The sequence below is a fragment of the Pinus tabuliformis genome, chromosome 2_2 (assembly GCF_031772625.1).
Source record: "Pinus tabuliformis cultivar Carrire ecotype Pingquan chromosome 2_2, CPIR1, whole genome shotgun sequence".
Taxonomy (NCBI): domain Eukaryota; kingdom Viridiplantae; phylum Streptophyta; class Pinopsida; order Pinales; family Pinaceae; genus Pinus; species Pinus tabuliformis.
The window spans coordinates 264,929,068-264,949,785 of record NC_142300.1 but is presented as its reverse complement, the minus strand read 5'-3'; positions in this window follow the sequence as shown (position 1 = coordinate 264,949,785).

The following is a 20,718-nucleotide window of genomic DNA, read 5'->3' as shown; positions in this document are numbered from 1 at the left end:
TTTTCTTTCTTGCAAGGAACAAACATCACGTAGTGTAATTAAGGGAATTATAAAGGATCACCACATATCTACATCAATTCACACTTTGTATGCTCACAATTTCACTTGCACACACATTCACCCTACACAATAAGCTCACTTAAACTTTGTATAAAGGGTATCCTCTTTCTGGAATATTTGTACCTAATTTATTTGAGCTTATATTTTGTTGCACACCCTAAGTGAAGAAAAACCTTTCTAAAAACAACCTTAACCTGAACACATTAAATTCTCCATAGGGACCACAAGATAGTTTATAGTTTAGGCTAGGACCATGGTGATAGGAAGTACATAAGTCACCATGGTTGTTTTTCATATTGAAACATTGAAATTTGTGTTTTAGGGAGCTTAAAATCGTGCATCATTCAGTGACAAATTTGGTACATGGAAAGAAACCCATGAAGGGGGTAAAGCTTAGGTGTTGGATTATCATGAACCTTCATGTTGTCTCCCAACACGTGGTAGGGGTTATGGGTCCAAAACTGACAAATAGAAGCTGAGATTCATCCATTCCCATTAGATGCAAGTAACTTAGTGGCCAAATCTTAGAGCATATTTTCCTATAGGTTTAGGTGCAAGAGCACTTAGAACTAAGGTGATCTTGATTAGGCTATTGGAAGCGTCGCCAACTCTTTCAGGACATAGCCCTAGTACATTTGGCACTATAACCCTCTCCATACTTTGGTTGGTTTTTTGGCTCATGGAAGTATTTCCAGTGACATTTATGATGTGGCCCTAGTACCCTATTCTAAAATATTCACAAGGCACATATACTACTTGAGTTGAAGGACGTTAGGTCTATTTAGGAATTTCTCTCATACAAAAACCTCACAAGACCTTTTTTGTTGATTGTTTCACACATTATAATTAAAGGAAAAATTAACCAATGATTTTTCACTTTGTCTTATGTATGTGATTCATTTGGTTTTCTTAAATAAAACACATGTATTCAAGTGTGATTATAGATGCAACAATCTCAGGTGTTGTTGATTTCTTTCCTTTCTTGCCAACTGATTTATTTCTTAGAATATAAGTTATGTCATTAGTTAAATGTTTCATAGGGATTATATCATCTTTAGGTGCCTCCTACATACAATTCACATCATCATGAAAATTCTTGTACCTTTCATACATGTCGAATGCTTTTACCCTTCATCATATTCTGAATCACCCTATTTGTTGACAAAGGGACTGATAATTTTACAAGTGCGCTCTTCTTTGACCCATATTTCCGTGAGCTCAAAACCCTGACTGATACTTTTACTGGTGTGCTCTTCTTTGACCCATCTTTCCTTAAGCTCAAAACCCTTTTCTTTAAATGTTTCAACCTAGAAGCCTTGGTCCATTTCAATTTCTCCTACCTAGCTGCCAAGTCTCAACCTTTTTTTCATTTAACTTTTCCCTAGGGTTAGTGACTAGAACCCTAGGGTTTCCAAATTGATTTTTACTGACTGAGGATGAATGCTTTTACCTTCAATCATATTCTAAAACACCCTTTTTGTTGACATATGGACTGGTACTTTTACTGATGCACTCTTCTTCCACCCATCTTTCCTTGAGTTCAAAACCCTTTTATTCTCATGTTTCAACTTAAAACCCTTAGTCTATTTCAACTTATACTATCTAACTTCCTACTAAAAAATCATATCATGACCTTCCACCTACAATGATTTATTAAATAAACATGTGTTTTTCTACTATTCACTTGTATTATGATGATTATTCACTTTAATTACGAGTATATTTTGTATTCCACTATGCAGGGATGGAAATCGAGCAACCACATGAGGGAGAAGATGTGTCCCATCAAGCTGATCAACCAGATGATGATCAATATGTGCTCTATGGATTTGATCAACCACCAGAGGAACATATGCCCTATATTTATGGGCAACAATATGTTCCATATCAAGCTAACCAACCACTAGAGGAAAAATATGCGTCCTATCAGGATGATCAACCACCAGAAGAATGAATTATTTCCTCTCAAGTTGATATGATAATATGGAGTTGCGGTGGTTTAGAAAGGGGTGGACCATTTGCAGATAATTTGGATGCAAGTACAATAGAGGACCTTGGGGAGCCTATCCTTTCTCACACTTTTAGAGAGCATGTCAATAACATCATTCGACAATATTTTGAGAAACATTCAGTTGTGGCACAAGCTCAGATAATGCAAGGGTTTATCAAACATAGGAAACTAAAACATGCCACAAAGATTTTGGGTGTCCATGATGCTAAAATCAGGAAGATACATATGAATGTCACTGAAAATATATCAAAGGCATTCACTATGTTTGGAAAATCAAGAAAACATGATGTTTAAGTTGCACGCAAGGACATTATAGGGGAGAAATACTTTTTATTTGCTACCGGCCATAGAGTCCCTCAATCCTGGGGATAATGTCCTCCCGTGAATGTAACCTCTCTCTCTATATTGTTTCATCTCTGTGCCTGGTCCTCCCTCTAATCAGGGGCTGTATCGTGGTGTGGTAGGACCTTCTTAAGTAAGTGTCTGTCTAGGTCTGATCCTTAAAAAAAGGAAATATGTATACCCTGTAGTTGCCGTCTCTCTCTCGGGAAGATATATGAGCGGCTCCAAGGACCCGAAGGTGTCCGAGGATATCTCCAAACCAGATACGGGGGGTTGGCATAGAGCCAACCGGAAGCCCACGCCGTTTCCAAGGATCTGAAAGATAACCCAGGTGATGAATAACTTCAATAATCAATCCAAAAAATTGGGATTTCCTCTCCTCTCCCTCTCCCTCTCCCGGCGGAGGTTTTCACATCTTTCCCTCCTATCCCTCTCCTTAACATTCGAGCACCTAAAGGTCCTCTCCTTAATAATCGAGCCTGCCTACGCATCCTCTCCTTAACAGTCGAGCACCTAAAGGTCCTTTTGGTCTGTTATTTTTGCACCGAGTACATCAAGGAAACAAAAGTTGGCAATAATGTTAAAATTGCTCCATGTCTCGAGAAAAACGTTGCATAAGCATACCAAATTCAGGGTTCGAGTAAATGAAAATGATGAATTTTCTTATTAGGCTCTTATCACTAGGAAACCCTACCAAGGCAGGCTTACTTGTGGTATATTTTTGGGAGAGCCATTCTTGTTCTATTCTAGATAGAAAAAATGTTGTACGACATCACATAGTTAAAGGTGAGTATGTGGAACATAGTAAGCACCTTGTAGAAATCACAGAAGTTGCATTGTTTGAGGAATTTCAGGAAAACAACCACCAATATGTGAAGATATCCATAAGGATGTTTTAGAAATTGAAACCATGGTTTATTAGGCCTAATACAATTTGTGACACATGTTGTTGTTGATATCATGTTTAATTTTAGCTTCATTATGACACTTTCCTAAAATTAGGGGCTAATATTCACCCAAGGGCTAATTTTCTATACTTTTTCTAAAAAAAAGATTCACTAATTTCCATTTTTTTGTAAAAATGATTCGCCCAAAATTTATAGAATGAAATTATTTTACCCTAAAAATCGCCAAAAAGTTATATATAGACTATATAAAAATATTATAAATTTGAATATTTTTACAAAAATATCTCCAAACATTTTATAGATTTCATATTATGTACTAGTGGGATTTGCCAAGATTTCTAAAATTTAAGGTAACTTTCCATCCTTAAAATTTTCCTTGATTGTCACGATGATACCCCTCCTACAATGTGTGATTTTGTTTCATCAATATTGGGTAGAAGGGAGCTAGAATAGTTGTTTTAAAAGAAAATATGTATAGATGGGAGAAGATGCACTGAATGTGGTGATTTGGCATTTTTCCATAGGAACTTTCTTATTGATCCAAACTAGTCCAGCATGTCAGATGTCACTGTCACATGGGAGAATTATGAGTATACCATGGGAAATCAACAATCTTCTTCAACTCTGGTGCCTAAGAGGATCAACTGTGTTGAGGATGAGATTACTCTTTCACAATTCATGGGGGTGTTTCAAAACCAGATCTTTAAATATATCAAACAGTCGCACAGGTCCAAGTGGAAAGCATATGAATTTAAGCATTCTCGTGAAGTATTCCAACCAGGCACAATCTTATTATTGGTGGACTTTGCTGAGAATTACACATTTTCTCCTCAGGTAGAGATACAGGTGAGTAATATCACTCAGACCAAGTATCCATAATCACACATGTTCTACACAAACATGCACAATTGAATCTTGATGGTAGGGATAACACTAATGAGTCACGTGATGTGATTAAGGAGTATCACTTTTAGATCAGTGATGAGTGTGAGCATGACACATTGTTTGTGCAACATTGATTTGACTTGATTTATGAATCATGCAAAAAAAAATGGCATATCCTTGAGAAAGCATTGGATATGGTCAGATGGTTGTATAGGGTAGTCCAAGTTAACATGTAGCTTTTATTGGTTGATATGACTACACAAGAAGACAAAAATTCAGTATATTTGGAGCTATTTTGAAATAGTACATGGAAAGGGGGAGCATCATGGTGCAAGTGCTTGTGTGAATCAAGCACTTAGGAGGTACCAAATGAGTCATCATGTAGATCTACTCAAATCATCATTAGAATTGGTCAACTAGTGCAAATCCCATTTAGGACATGAATGTCATGAATATATTAGGCCTGTGTGTAGATTATTCTGGAATTTTGAACTTGGCGATGTGAATAGATCCATTCCTTAGTATTATAATACTATAAAAGGAACAAGGGAATTACACTCAGTGTGGAGCAAATACATGGTGTAAATATTTTCCATCAAGACAAGAAAAATCGCACATTTTTGTGATTTATGCATTGGTGTTGATGGATGCAGACTTGCTCACTGTGAAAACAATATGTACATGAAAGGATGGAAATGTGTTCCTCTTAATCCAAAGGGATGTCATCCAATTCCAACGAGGCAAGATATGCACGATGAAGAGACCATCATTTCACTTGATCATGATCGAGTCTCCGATCTTGTAAGGGAAGTTGTCACGTGTGTGGCTTGTCTATACTTAATTGTTTCATCTATAAATTGAAATCTTGGACATATTTAACTAATACATATTTTGTATTTTGGTTGTAGGCAATGATTTTGTTATCACACGCCCCTTAGGAAACAAAGAGAATGTGGCCTACTATTTGATGTGATGCACACAGTTGAAAAGTAGGTTGGTGAGACTGTATGAAGATGGGAAATTCACATACAAAATTGGTGACATGGTTGTGATTGGCCATTTTTTTAAAAGGTTAAAAAATAGGTTGATCACATCATTTATAGAGATTTTATGCTTGAATATATATGTTGTCAATACAGTCATCTAGTCATAGCAGCTCAAATCAATATCATAAAAATCAAAACAAAGAAAGGTGAACCAAGGAGATGGAATTTGACAATCAAACCATGAACGTTTTATGGAAACTTTCATTCTCATGACCCATTGGCTAGATGAATAGATGATGCAAATTTCAAGCCCTGAAGCTGAGTCTATAGCAGTTAAGTGTAATCTAATCTAGTATAAGAGATCTCAAATGTATGAATTTTGTAATTTATAAATGTAACAGTTGAATACTATTGTAATTTTGTAATTTTGAATAGAGAAATGTTCCTTTCTAGTCTAGGATGGATTCATAATGGTGTACATATAAGCTTTAGTTTCCTTGAGGTTCTTAATTTTCTAAAGTACACAAAATTTCGAGGATTTATTTTTAGGGATAAGATCCTTATGTGAACCTCATAGATCTAAAATTTAAGTAAAATTTAGAATCAATAGGGATTTAGATTTAGATTTAATTAAAAATTTTGATGTAACTAATTTTTTTTTTTCATGTATAGTATTCATGTTGGGAATGAAAGAAATTTTATAGATCTATATGCATATCATACATTAGGTTTTTAGAAAATCCGTTTCAGTATCTAACAATCAAGTTGATATAAAATTGTTTTACTTAAAATGGAAATTCAACTATCTAGGTTATGAACAACATTGAAATATTTTTATGTTATTAATAAACGTTATGTGTCAGTTTGATGTAAAACGTGGAAAGAGTTACACACATGCTTCATATTGGATTGTGAAAATTACAATATATATATATATATCTTTTAGATAACCTCATAAAAAATAAAATCGAATAAAACTTATTTGTATTTTACTTCTTGACATCTTTTAAAATCATTGTAATTTAATATACATTGATTGTGTACTAAAAGAGATTTTCTACAAGCCAATATGACAACTAAAATTGTTATTTTGTAAAATTTTACTTCTTGAATATTCTTAATTGAAGGTCTTAAGATAAGGAATTGATTGAAATACTTGGATAGGCATGTAAATTTAGGAAAGTGCATAAAATTATAGAAACATATCATTAATTGTTTAAATTAACATACATTGATTGCACTAAAAGACACTTTTTACAAGTTCAATATTAAATTGTTATACATTATCATATTTCAGTTCATTTTAAGTATCAAAGTGACTTGCATCATAGTAAGATCAAGTACTTATTTCTTTATTCTTTGAAACTAGAAATCAAAATTGTTATTTTGTAAAATTTTACTTCTTGAATGTTCTTAATTGAAGGTCTTAAGTTAAGGAATTGATTGAAATATTTGGATAGCCAAGTAAATTTAGGAAAATTCATAAAATTATATAAAATTATCTAAAAACATATCATTAATTGGTTTTTGGTATATTAAATTCCAATACATATGACTTATATCATGTTATGACTAAGCTCTTGTAGATGACATCAAAAGAAATAAAACTTATTTGTTGAACATTATTGGTTGAAGATATCTTTTAAAATTGAATTTAAAACTTATTTCAATCCTATTTGCATTTTTTAATTGAACCATGATATATTTTAGTTCATTTTAAGTATCAAAGTGACTTGCATCATAGTCTAAGATTGTACTTATTTTCTTAGTTTATTTCTGGAGAAGCCAAAATTCATATCTTGTTAGTTATGTATGATAATAAACTGTCCATGTGAAAATATATGCAAATTACATTGTACATGAACATCCATAAATTGAAATAATAAGCATCCATAAACTAAAATAATGTTCATGCACCCATAAATTGTCCATGTATGAAAAATATACAAAGTTTTTACATCACATCTGAATGTGCCTTATGAAATGGGCCTAAAAATATGCAAACTATCAATGATCTACTCTAGAAAGTATCACTTCTAGAACCCTTATGTGTGTTCTATTGTGTAGAGCGAGCATCCATAATTTGGCACTGCAATATAACACATTCAAATTCAAATTAATTAGAACATTATTTGTACAAAATAAACAATATGGAAATAAATGATTTTGCAATGTGCATTTAATTAGTCCCCTACCCGTGGCTCAGTCGAGTGAAAATGGAAGTTAGGTGGGATGGGGGTTTGATTAATCTAGGTTTGGTGCTCCCCTACCTGTGGCTCAATGCCTCCATACCTAGCATCCCACTCATGTGTCCATATAACTGCAACATCGAAACCACTTTACATCTGGTCCTGTGTACACAATGGCAAAGACAAATTATAATTAGTTTACAAATTAATTAACATGCATACATGTAACTTAAAAAAAGAAAATGTTGAAATCTTATGAACACAAAAAAATTGCCTCAATTGTTGGTCCATGTGGTTGTACTTAGTGGCTCTCCTCCACATGAGTGTTATGAGGTGGAGGTGGAGGATACTAAGCCATGGAAACATGCACTGGAGGATCTGGCTGGTCAACTACCCCCTAAGATGACCTCAGAAGCTCATCTATGTCATTGGGTTGTGCATGCATGTTATCATGAACTTATAAATAAAATTCAATCTAATACGAACTTATTCATATAAATAATATATAATTTGATGATAAGAGTCAAAATTTTTGTATATGTGTACTTGTTTTGTGTCACATGGATCGTGCACCCTCCAAGTGTCACAGATGGCATCACGACACGTATGTGCATATGACAAAAGATGGTCATGCCATATAATATCAAGATATGAATCATCATGTAATAGAACTGGAGTGCCATGAGGCAACGAAGGTTGTCTGCTCATATTTCCATGTAATGTGACATGTGTAATGGCCAATGTCCTTTGCATGCTATCTGCAATGGTATGCCTAGTCTAAGCGTCGGGATGTGATGACCTCTCTAGCTCTTTCGAGAATACCACGCTTTGAGATGTTCGTGGAAAAAATATTGGAGCTAGTGCTACATGCATATGGTCCCCATGAGCCTCGGCACGATCATAACTATGTCCGAAGCCGAGTCCATAAAACTTAGATATGGTGCTGGTGTAATTCGGCCTCATATGTAGCACACACTCTGTATATGTATGCTTTACGAAGTAAATGGGACCTGGTCATGGTAGGGGAACTAGCCCCAAGCTTCAATGAATTGATCATAAATAAAAGGGGTCATGTTAACATTCTTAAAATATTTTAATGGAATCAAACCAACAAGTCTAGCATGATAGTCTGGAGGGATGTCAAACAACTCCCCATGAACATCAATGTTCTTGGTGGCATATTTCACTACCTTCCAAGTATGTGGGCCTCTAACCTCCGGCCTCGTAATCCTATGTATGTAATATATGAGGTGACTTTGCAGGCCTACCCTTTGGTATGTCTCAATAAACGTGTTTATGTTATCCAACATCAAAGACAAACTATGCCTAGTAGGCGTACTAGCAGAGATTTTATCCATCTCTCGTGTGATCCATGTTTGTTGGGCCCTAACATCCTCAACTGTGATATTGGTTATAACATCATTACTGTAGGTTTTAATATTGTATAGAAATTACCTGCAAATGAATTTTTAAAACAAAAAAATATACAATGGCGAGAACATAAAACAAATATACACAAAGATTCTCCCCTAGATCTCAAAACCGGGACTACTAGATTGATTTTTCATTATGTTCCTTTGAATGTTATAATACATATATATACATGTCAAAGAATTCATAAACCCCAAACCATTAACCCTAGATTAGAACATAACAATAGTTCCCTTGACCGGATCTACAAAATACCATGGGCAGAAAATCATCATGCCCAAAACCATGTGCAAAACTGATGAAAAAAACCATGAGTAGGTCCACCCACCATCTTTGGGTCTGCCTCCCATCCTTGGGTCCACCAAGCTATTAAAGGGTTTGCATAAAAAGAATAATTCTTAGGACACTTCGTTGGACCTCGTGCGGAGGGGATACCGTCCCCTTGCAAACCCCCCAACAGAGGGGGTTTTCATCCCCCCACTATGCCCGACACAATGTACAACGTGTGGGGCTAGTCGTGGAAAGAAAATAACACACACCCAATAGTTACATAGAGGGATCAACACTACATTGTGATCTCGTATTTTCCCTGTTGAGGGTCTGCAAATCATAAACATAATTTAACATATAGAACAAACTAGAAGCATAATAGTATATAAATTAAATTCAAACACATCAATTAAAGACGATTTAAAAATTAACGACAATTTCAAGACATAAACATATAAAGTTTAAAGAGGATTTAAAATGAAAGAGGTGTGCCTGCAACAAGTGAAGAAGGTCCACTAAAAGTATCAAGATCATCAACAAAGACAAAAACACTATGCCTGAGACTCTGACTAGTGTCAAAGGGAGGATCTATGAGTGGAAAACACACTCTAGTTGGGTTACATGATCTATCATGAGCCTGACCATGTATAGCAGATCCCCCAACACTCTATTAGGTTGCGGTTGGGGGTGTATGAGAGATGGCTCTACGAATTACATATAATACATATAAAGTAATCCAAAAATAAATTGTTGACATAGAAAGAATGTTGACAAGAAAACCATTTATAAACTCAAGTAAAATAATCTAGGTTGAATTCCTAAACTTTCTCTTTTGTTATGAAACTAGCTCATAAAAAGATAGAAAAGATAGATGAACGCCTTAGAAATAAGCCTCTTCGAGGGGGCAACCTCCTTTACATTACAAAAATGAACAATTCTTCAATGATACAAATGACAAGACCTCCTTTCTATATATAGGAGTCTTAGGGGTCATAATATAATCAGAGCCGACATAACAATAATAATGTAAGGGCACAATAATAACAATAGTGGGCTTCTATGGGGCACAATAATAACAATATGGGGACTACATGGGTACAACAATAAGGGGGTTGTACTAATAAAAATAAGGGGTTACACTAGTAGTATAGGGGCCTAACATGCCCCTCTCCTTCAAAAAGTGTTGTCCTCAACGCTTGTGTAGTTATTGATGCTTTTTTATAAAATTCTTGTCCTCCCAATTGGAATCTTCAGCGGGTAAGTTCTTCCACTTGATGAGATACTTTGAAATTGATCGATTTCCTAGCTGTCAGGTTCTTCTTTCTGTGACTGCTCCAGGTTCCAATATGATTTTTCCTTTCTCTTCAAGTTCTGGCAATATTGTTTGAATTGGGAGATTCTGCAACTTTTGAATGAGTGGCCACACTTCTTTGTCCTTCTTCCATTCATCCCTTGCTTCGTTTATCCAATCTGGTTGGATAATAGAAATGGCACAAAATAATTCTTCCACATCCTCATCCTTTCTTGAGAGTGCATCTGCAACAAAATTTTGCTTTACTTTTCTGTAGATGATGTCAAAGTCATAACCCAACATATTTGTGACCCATTTTTTATGTTCTTCTAAAGATAATATTTATTCTAAAATGTATTTAAGACAATCATGATCCATTTTTACCTTGAAGTGTCTTCCCATTGGGCAAGGTCACCATTCTTAAGTGGATGTAGTATTGCCAACATTTCCTTCTCATAAATAGCTTGCTTGAGATGTAGCAGTAAAAATACCACATCACCTACTTCAAAACTGTTCTCACATCGATGTTGATCTACCTGTTGTTTCATTCGATTCTACACCAAAGTGGAGTTATCCTTTAAAAGTTGGAGAACTTGTTGTTGATGCTCGATGTGATCTTTCACTGCTTGAACCTTTTTCTTCTTGATATTTCCTTCTATCTTGAGAGTCTGAGGAGTGGTAATTTCTTCCAATGCTTTACAAGATATGGTCGGATTCATTTCTTGATGCAGGATGTGATCTTTCACTTCTTGAACATTTTTCTTCTTGATATGTCCTTCTATGTTGATAGTTTGAGGAGTAGTAATTTAGGCCAATGCATTACAAGATATGGTTGGATTCATTTCTTCTTTCTCGATGTGATCTTTCACTTCTTTGTTGTGGGGAAAAGTATCCGATGCGGATGACCCTATCCCTACTCTAAAGGTGACAGTCTTTAGCAACAACTGAAAGTAAAGCTTTGATGTTTTCCTTTATGAAAGTACAGAGAGGGGGAAGAAATGATCAACCAACCTGGTATCCTTCGCTTAGTCGATCTTGATCCTCTCTCTTTGTCTCTTGTTCCCAGCTCCTTGCTCTCTTTGCCGGTCCAGCTACACACAAGCCCTGCACAAAACGAGAGAGGAAACTACAAGATACAAGTACTCATAACTGATGCATGGATTAGAGTGAATCAAATATACATGTAAATACAATACATCAATGCAATACAAGTATATAGGAGAACATGCAAAACTTTATTGATAGAAGTAACAGGGTTCTGAGAAGGTTACAACCAATGATGGCTCCAATCCAGCAGCACCTCCCCAGCAGCAAGAACTCTCCTCTTCACCTCTAGTAAAACAATCACCCAATAGCTCTAACTGTAATCCAACAGCACCTCCTTGCTTTACACAAAATTCCAGCCTCCTTAGACCTCATAGAAGAGCTCTATATATAGGAGAGAAGAAGAGAGGATGAGTCAGCTTGAGACTGACATGAAGCTGCCTTGTGTCCTCTCCCTCTTCAGTTAATCTTCAGTTCTTGAGTCCACTTGGAGATCCTTGGTTACACATGGTGATCAAGTACCTCTTACTCATCACAAGGCGAATCTGATGAACCAAGTGTCAGTTTGGAAGCTTCCTGGGCAGTTGACACCTTGCAGGATGACTGTGCCACTTGGCCAATCTCGCCCAGCGCAGGTAGCCTTCATTACTTTTGACTTCCAGCGCAGGTACAGAGTGGGACAGTTGCATTACAGCGCAGAAGCTCAGTTAAGCAGCTGACATGATCCAAAATAAGCCTGTTTTGAAGTGTTTTCAGGTGGAGAACTGATTGGAAGTGCTGTTGTTTGATGACCTTGTTCTTTTAGGGGTAAGAACAACATGTTTAGGGACTGAGGATCCCTGTAATTATTGACATTCTATGCTCCTTGACGCGAGGCACAAAAATGTCTATAACAGTTGCCCCCTAAAGTATGAGGCCGTTTATCGGGTGAAATGCTTTAGCTAGAGGATCCGAAGTTCGTTCCAGTGCTGAGGAGAGTGCCCTGTAATACAATACAATACAATACATTATTTTTCATTCATCATTATTCTCATGATCTAGCTGAGGCGGGCATTCCCATGCTCAGCTTTTTATAAATACATTTTGGTACATATGACAGACGATCGTCTGAAGATAGACTGATAATTTTCTGCTGAAATTATCATCCTTTGAGTAGGATGATCATCTGTTGCAATGATGTACATGGCAAATGCTTTTATATTTCCTGAATATATATCGCAGCCCGGATGGATGAAACTAGATCCGGGGTCTTCAAACTCGTTCGATCTTCACTCTAAGTACAAGTCGATCCATGTGAGAATTGCGCTGAAGTCGAACATGGAAAGACATCGCTTGATTACCGGTCAATAATGAAAACCGTTAACAAGCGCGAGAGGAATCATCAATAATGACGATGACCCTCAAGGTACTGCAGTACAATTCACGTGGCGTGAATAAAGGACTTGGCGTCGAACGCCACGCAAAATCTTCTGGTCGAAGGTCATTGATGTATACCTGTCGCCGGAAGTGAGAAACTTGCCATTGAGGCATGCAAGCTTCAAAGTACTGATGGGGGTGTTCCTAGATCCACTTCTTGGATAATGAGCTGAAGTCGACAAGAAGCGATCCGTCAAAGGAGGGCCTTAATGAATCCCACATCAATGACACGGAACGGAGCTAATGACTTTAGTGGAGGTGAAAACAAACTGTGACATATGATTCAGGGTGGCGATCATGAATGGATGAAGGATAATGTATGGCAGTGGATGGGACACGGTTGACACTTTCGGAATGACCCCTCTTGAACATATAACGACACTGATGCGATGGATCGGTAGCATTACCCCAAATGTGGATGGTGTGGCGAAGACCATGGTGATGAGACCGGTGAATGAAACAACCCAACCCGATGTGATACGGAGGAAAAGTGTCATGTTCAAGAGTGACTTGCTACCATTAAACTTTGAATGTTCTCCCAATTTTTCCCCAGTCATTTCTGACCAGTACCTCTTTATTTTTGTCAAGCTTGAGGAGGATAACATATGCTTGTTCTATAACCTGCCCTTCGGGCAAGCCCATCGCTATGATTTAACGAGCCTAGCGATAGGGAAACTCGTTCTCGTCTAAAGACAAGTTTGTCGCTATTTAATCATTTTAACGAGTCTAACGACAAAGAAAACTCGGTCCTTTTCATTTTTAGAGAGTCTGAAAAGGTACAGAAAGTTAACTCCATGATTCCTTTTTCGTCAGCAAATCCCTTAAGTCCGAAAAAGTATAAAACAATACAGAAGGGATGGCTGTTCGGTACTTTTAACGAGCCGAACAAGACAAGCGCTCGATCCTTTTGTGCAATAATCCCTCAGGTCCAAAAAGATTAAAATTTAGAGGAGGGATAGCGTTCCGGTCATTTAACGAGCTGGAAGGCCAAAACTCGGCAAACTTTTCATATTTTACGAGTCAGTGAAAAGAGCTGAAAGAAGACTCGTCTTTTGAGGAACGAGTGATAAACAGGGATAGCTACAGATTCCAGGTACAGGTTGGAATTTTCCAATCACGGCAGTGTCACAAGGATGGCTAGGTGAAATCACTCTTCGCAGCTGTTTCTCAAAAGAGGTAAACACACAAATGGAAGTGAATGATCGGCCAAATGAACAGTGGAGGTGATGGATGAAAACACGATCAAGGTTCTTATGGCTGATGAATTTACGATCTCAAAAGGTTATTTACCGGTTCATTTTTTCATGAGCTTGAACTCTGAGGGAAACTTTTGCTCACACTTTTCTATTTTTTAACGAGCATAAATTCAGTCCTAAAACTGCTCGGATTTGCGTTTATTTTTTTTAACGAGCATGAACTATATGCTAAAACTGCTCGACATACCAGTCATATGAAGAACGCCTCTCGTAAGGACCAATTTTTATAGAGCTTATGCCTTACCACAGCTGTGCTCACTTTTGGCAAATTTTACTTTTGCCCCACAGGCTTTCTTTCATGCAAGTTTGGAAACGGCTAATCTTAAAACCAGATAAATAACCGCCCCTAGCTTGCACTCCAGAAAGTTTGCATGCCCCCAGGTATAGGATAGAATTTCGAGGCTGCCCCTCCTCTCCCCTACTTCTGCTTTTCTTTGGGTGTTCACATTTATTTGTCATCTTGCTAATCTAATGCTAACGATACTTGTCTTCTCGTTATTTAAAGGGGTCTTACGCAGTACTCAGGCTTCCCGTCGGCCCACTTTTAACAAACAGCTATTTATGACAATAGGAGAACACTACTCAAAGATAAAACATTGGTATTATTGAGGGAGGCTTGCCTCTTTCTTATTATTCCAAAGACGGTTCGATTTGCTGCCGCAGATCAATCTCTTTCTTCGGCGGTGCCTATCATTGGGTTGTCCTAAGATGGTTACCCTCTGTCACAACAATACGGTCTCCTTCTTAATAGACTGCCCCTGCTTATCCTTCAAAACACATGTTTCGATGGGCGAGGCTTGAATTTAAAGATGGTGACTACTTGTTGTAATAAGGGAATTCCTACTTGGGCATTGCCCACTTTTTTAGACAAAGGTGAATGATTCCCAAACACATAACTTTAACAAAAGATCATTTTTCCAGAACAACCCCACTTCCTACGGACGGGGTACGGACTAGTCATGTTCTCCTGCGGAAATTCTGTCTTATACCCGGAGTTTCTTCTGCCCGAAGCAGACCAGGGTGCATGCCCCCTGGGTCCTAGTCTTTCTTTCCGAATCACTCGCGCTCATCGGGAAGGAGGACCGGGGGCGGAGGCGAATCTTGAGTGAACAGACCATTTAGGATTGGTATTTGACTATTTGCGATGCGAGATCCCGGAAATGAAAGTTGGTCTACGAGCTTGACCACCCTTCCTTCATGTGGAAAACACATTACTCTAAAGAGTGAGGAGACTATCGCTCCCATGCAATAAATATAGTCGCGTCCAAGGAGTAGGTTATAATCCAAGGGTCCTTGAACTACCAACACGTTCATCCTGACGGTCTTCCCCTTCAATGTAACAGGTACATCGGGGAGGATCCCTAATGGTCGACTGGTTCCTTTATCAAAACCTGAGAGATTTCTCAACTCAGGTAAAAGCGCCGGGGAACCCAGTGCTTTCCAAGCAACAGAGGAAAGGATACTCACAGACGCCCCTTCATCAATGATAGTACCAGCCATAATCATTCTATAGATCTGGACAATGATTCTGAATGGTACACTGGCTGGTAACCGGGGTCTGCCTAGTTGATTCCAATCAAAGGATACAACCAGGTTGCTTGGCGGTGGGACCGAATATACGGCCGGATACGACTCTGATGATGTTCCTTCCTGCGATAAAGGAATGGGCACATTGCCCTGATGCTCATCGGAGTCGGTGCTGATGAAAAGAACCTGGATGGTGTCATCCTTGTTCTCATCAGTGAGGGTGTCGCATGAAGACGACTCTTCGGCGACGGTGTCATTTGAAGACGGGTCTTCAATGACGGGGTCATTGGACGATAGAACCTCTGAAGGAAGAACCGGGCCAACTGCCGTATCGACCTTTAGACTTTCGTCTAGTCTAGATTCAGTAGGTTCATTCTCAATGACCGACACTTCAGCTGACCACTTGAGTGGTTCAACCGGATTTTCAACTATCGAGGGATTAGGCGCGAGTTTTTGATATCCAGGTGGAAGTCGCACCGGTGACACCGGGCGATCTTCTAAAACTCTCTTGGCCTCATCTAAGAATGGACATTTGTGGATGGCATGATGACCTTCACACAATAGACAGGGTGATCTTGGTCCCCTTCTTCATCCTTCACTCTTGCTAGTTGACGGAATGCAATCAACATGACAACCAGAGGTTGATGCTACCGGATTGTGCAACCTTGGGGACCAGTCCCTTAGTATCCGGGGAATACAAGGACAATCACGATGGAAATGGATCCCTTTGCAAATGACACATGGCGATTTAGGCCCGGTCGGTGCAGTGTGTGGGTTTTTGTCAGCTTTCTTCTGCTTGCCCCCAGTCGCCTTCGCCAGAGGCTCCTTCTGCTTCTTTTCTTTCTTCTTCTTTTCCTTCTTCTCCTTGGGAGGCTGACTTTTGCCGGCTCTACCTTGCGAAGATGAAGGATCAGAGGAAGTATCATAAGAAGTGGAAGGCTGGTGGGTAGTTCTAGATTGTTCTGACTGTTGATTCGAATGCTCAGGATTAGTGGCGATCTGGACTACATTAGTTGAAAAGAGCCATACAGGGAGGCCGATTGTCAATCCTGGAAGCGACAATGTAGCCATATGAGGCGCACCAACATCTCCCCAAGAGGAGAAGGGATTTGGACTTCCGCCAAGGTTACTTCCTTGGTTGGTGGGCTCCATACTTTTCAACTGAAAGATCAACGTGGGAATAACAGGTGATTATGTTCCGCTTTAAAATAAATTTTATTAACGACGCTTTTAGACACAAACTTGCTTTTTCATGTTTTAAGAGTCGAGAAAAAGCTAAAGATGACTCTAGTCGCCTTCGATGTATTAACGAGCCCGAAGTGACAAATGCTCGGTTGGACTTTTTCAGTTATAGAGTTTGAAAAAGGCCAAAAGAAACTGCTCTGGAGATCTAGGCAGAGGGTGTGCCAAACCTTTCGCGAAACCACAGAATACATTTTACGGTACGGGTGGTCGATCTTCGTGAATGCTGTGTTCACTGCATCGCGGTCAGTAGGGCGGCCGACACGGTTTCCTAAGGATAAAGGATAAAAACCTATAGGGGTCTCCCAATATACGCGACGGTACGCGGGAGCACAAGTCCGTATTAGTGCTATCGTCCCTCAGGAGGAATCACCCACCTTCGTAGAGATCGACAGTCACTACGTTTAACGACGCCGGAACACGTCTCTACCTAGACCTCTATTGTGAGCGTTATGTTACAATGCGTTTTTAGATTCATTCAATATATTTTAAGTTGATCTTGTTTATCAGTTTGTCTTTCAGGATCACCACGAGATGTATTGGTACAAATTCCTAAATGCAGCTAAAATGATAAGCAAGCTTTCACAATCTTTTTAGCTTTGAAAATCCTAACTACTGAGGGGAGAGAAAAACAATATCTTTCCACACAGAGCACCAAGCACAAACTAATGCACTTTCTCCTAGATCAGACACCCAAACTTATCAAAATGCGAATGCAAGATGCATGTATTTCTTTTCTTTCCCTTTAATGTTGATGTAGACAAAAGGAAAACTGTTGTATGACTTTCGAATTCAATTTGAAGCGTAAACAAACCAATTTTTTCTAAAATGAAAAAACGCTTTACAGGTACTTGTTTCAACACTAAAAATATATGAATTCAAACCATAAAGTGAAAAACAAACAAACTCAAACAGCCATGAACAGTAATAAAACTAACTCTTCAGATCCCAAAGACACTTTTACAGTTCAGGATCTAAGAGGCCACAGCTATACTGGTTCGCTTTTCACAATGGGAAACTGTAACTGCAACAAGAAATACTGAAAGAACATTCACAGTTTCATCACACAACTGAGGCGGAATAATGTCAAGGAGAAGTGGCTTACAGCAAGTACAATAACCAGCAAGCAATCAGCCAAAAACAAGTGCAAACAGGGCCAAGACACAATAGGAAGACTGAGCAAGACAAGGGCTAACTGGACCAGCGCAGGTTCTAGTCTGCCAATTCCACTCTCAGCGCAGTTCCCGAAGGGAGTACCTACGCTGTAATGCAGGTTGCCTGTGTACAGCCTGCACTGACTCACGAGAGTTTCGTCCACAAAGTTTTCCGGGTCATAAAAAGCTCAAAAATGCACTGTTTTTGATGAAATAAAAAGCTATAGGTCAAGTACAGGCTAAGGTATGATCAAGAGGATGAAGATCTATCACAAAGAGTAAAGAGTCTTTTGTAGATAAGCTCTTCAAATCTTGAATTTGCTCAGCAAATGAGCAAGAGTAGCAGTCCCTCTACTTCGCTTTTGATATAGTCAAAAGCTTTTCGATTTGGTACTCTTTTCTTCAAGAAATGAATAGCAAAATACTACAAACACCAACAAGATACTAGGCTCCCCAGTATGGTCGCCAGTTTGTTGTGGGGAAAAGTATCCGATGCGGATGACCCTATCCCTACTCTAAAGGTGACAGTCTTTAGCAACAACTGAAAGTAAAGCTTTGATGTTTTCCTTTATGAAAGTACAGAGAGGGGGAAGAAATGATCAACCAACCTGGTATCCTTCGCTTAGTCGATCTTGATCCTCTCTCTTTGTCTCTTGTTCCCAGCTCCTTGCTCTCTTTGCCGGTCCAGCTACACACAAGCCCTGCACAAAACGAGAGAGGAAACTACAAGATACAAGTACTCATAACTGATGCATGGATTAGAGTGAATCAAATATACATGTAAATACAATACATCAATGCAATACAAGTATATAGGAGAACATGCAAAACTTTATTGATAGAAGTAACAGGGTTCTGAGAAGGTTACAACCAATGATGGCTCCAATCCAGCAGCACCTCCCCAGCAGCAAGAACTCTCCTCTTCACCTCTAGTAAAACAATCACCCAATAGCTCTAACTGTAATCCAACAACACCTCCTTGCTTTACACAAAATTCCAGCCTCCTTAGACCTCATAGAAGAGCTCTATATATAGGAGAGAAGAAGAGAGGATGAGTCAGCTTGAGACTGACATGAAGCTGCCTTGTGTCCTCTCCCTCTTCAGTTAATCTTCAGTTCTTGAGTCCACTTGGAGATCCTTGGTTACACATGGTGATCAAGTACCTCTTACTCATCACAAGGCGAATCTGATGAACCAAGTGTCAGTTTGGAAGCTTCCTGGGCAGTTGACACCTTGCAGGATGACTGTGCCACTTGGCCAATCTCGCCCAGCGCAGGTAGCCTTCATTACTTTTGACTTCCAGCGCAGGTACAGAGTGGGACAGTTGCATTACAGCGCAGAAGCTCAGTTAAGCAGCTGACATGATCCAAAATAAGCCTGTTTTGAAGTGTTTTCAGGTGGAGAACTGATTGGAAGTGCTGTTGTTTGATGACCTTGTTCTTTTAGGGGTAAGAACAACATGTTTAGGGACTGAGGATCCCTGTAATTATTGACATTCTATGCTCCTTGACGCGAGGCACAAAAATGTCTATAACATTCTTGGACCTTTTTCTTCTTGATATGTCCTTCTATCTTGAGAGTTTGAGTGGTAATTCTTGCCAATGCTTTACAAGATATGGTCGGATTCATTTCTTCTTTCTCTGGGGTTGGATCCTGGCGTATATCCTCTTCTTTTGATGTTTCTTGATCCTTTTCTTCCTCCTCTTCATACTCTATGTAAAATAATTTCTTCTTAGCACACTTATGACCTTTAGTGCATTTTCTATCACAATTGTAACAAAGCCCTTTTTCTCTTTTTTCTTCCAATTGTTGTGGTGTAAGCCTTGTAGGTTGTGGAAGGCTAGGAGAAGAAACACTTCCATAATTATAGTCATGAGTGGTGGGATTCCTTATTTCCATAATTTACCTTTCAATTTTTCTTGCCAACTCAAATGCCTCCTCCAATGAATCAGGTTCCCAGAAACGAACCTCATGTTGAACGTTATCCTTTAAAGTCCCTATGAAGACATCAATCCTTTGCTTCTCTGGAATATAATTTGCCCTTATATTCAATTTTTGAAAGTCCTCAATGTGCTCTTCCATTGAACCCTTTTGTTTGGGATTTATCAATTGGCTAAAGAAGGAAATTCTCTTTGTATCCTCATAATGTGCTATCATTTCCTCCGTGAAAATTGACCACGTAACAAGTGGTTTACGAGAACAAAGCGCTTTATACCATAAAAATTGATCTTGTTCTAAATATGAAGATGCAATACATACCTTTTGTAACACTGGTACACCATGTAGATCAAAATATTTCTCCATCTGTAGTATCCAATTTACCGGATCCTTGCCATCAAACTTTCTCATCTCTCTTTTTCTTGATTTTAGGAGCTCGATCTTGAAACAACTGTAACTCTGTAATTTCAGATATTTAAGTTTTGAAATTACGAGTTGTAGTAGCCCTCTGCGTCCTCTTTCCAATGCCACCAGTCTGATCAAATTTGGATTCTCCAATAAAGAGTTATGCACAATCTCCCAAGATGACTTGATTATATACCTTTTCGAAAGAGCGAACTTGTATGAAGTGTCACGTGTCACTGTATTGACCTTCGAATCTAAAAAATATACATAGGAAACTACAGTCCGTCCTCTTTCTGTAACTTCTTACGAAATTTTGATCTGATGCTCAAAACAAAAGTTATGAGGATTTTCCCCAGGTCACCT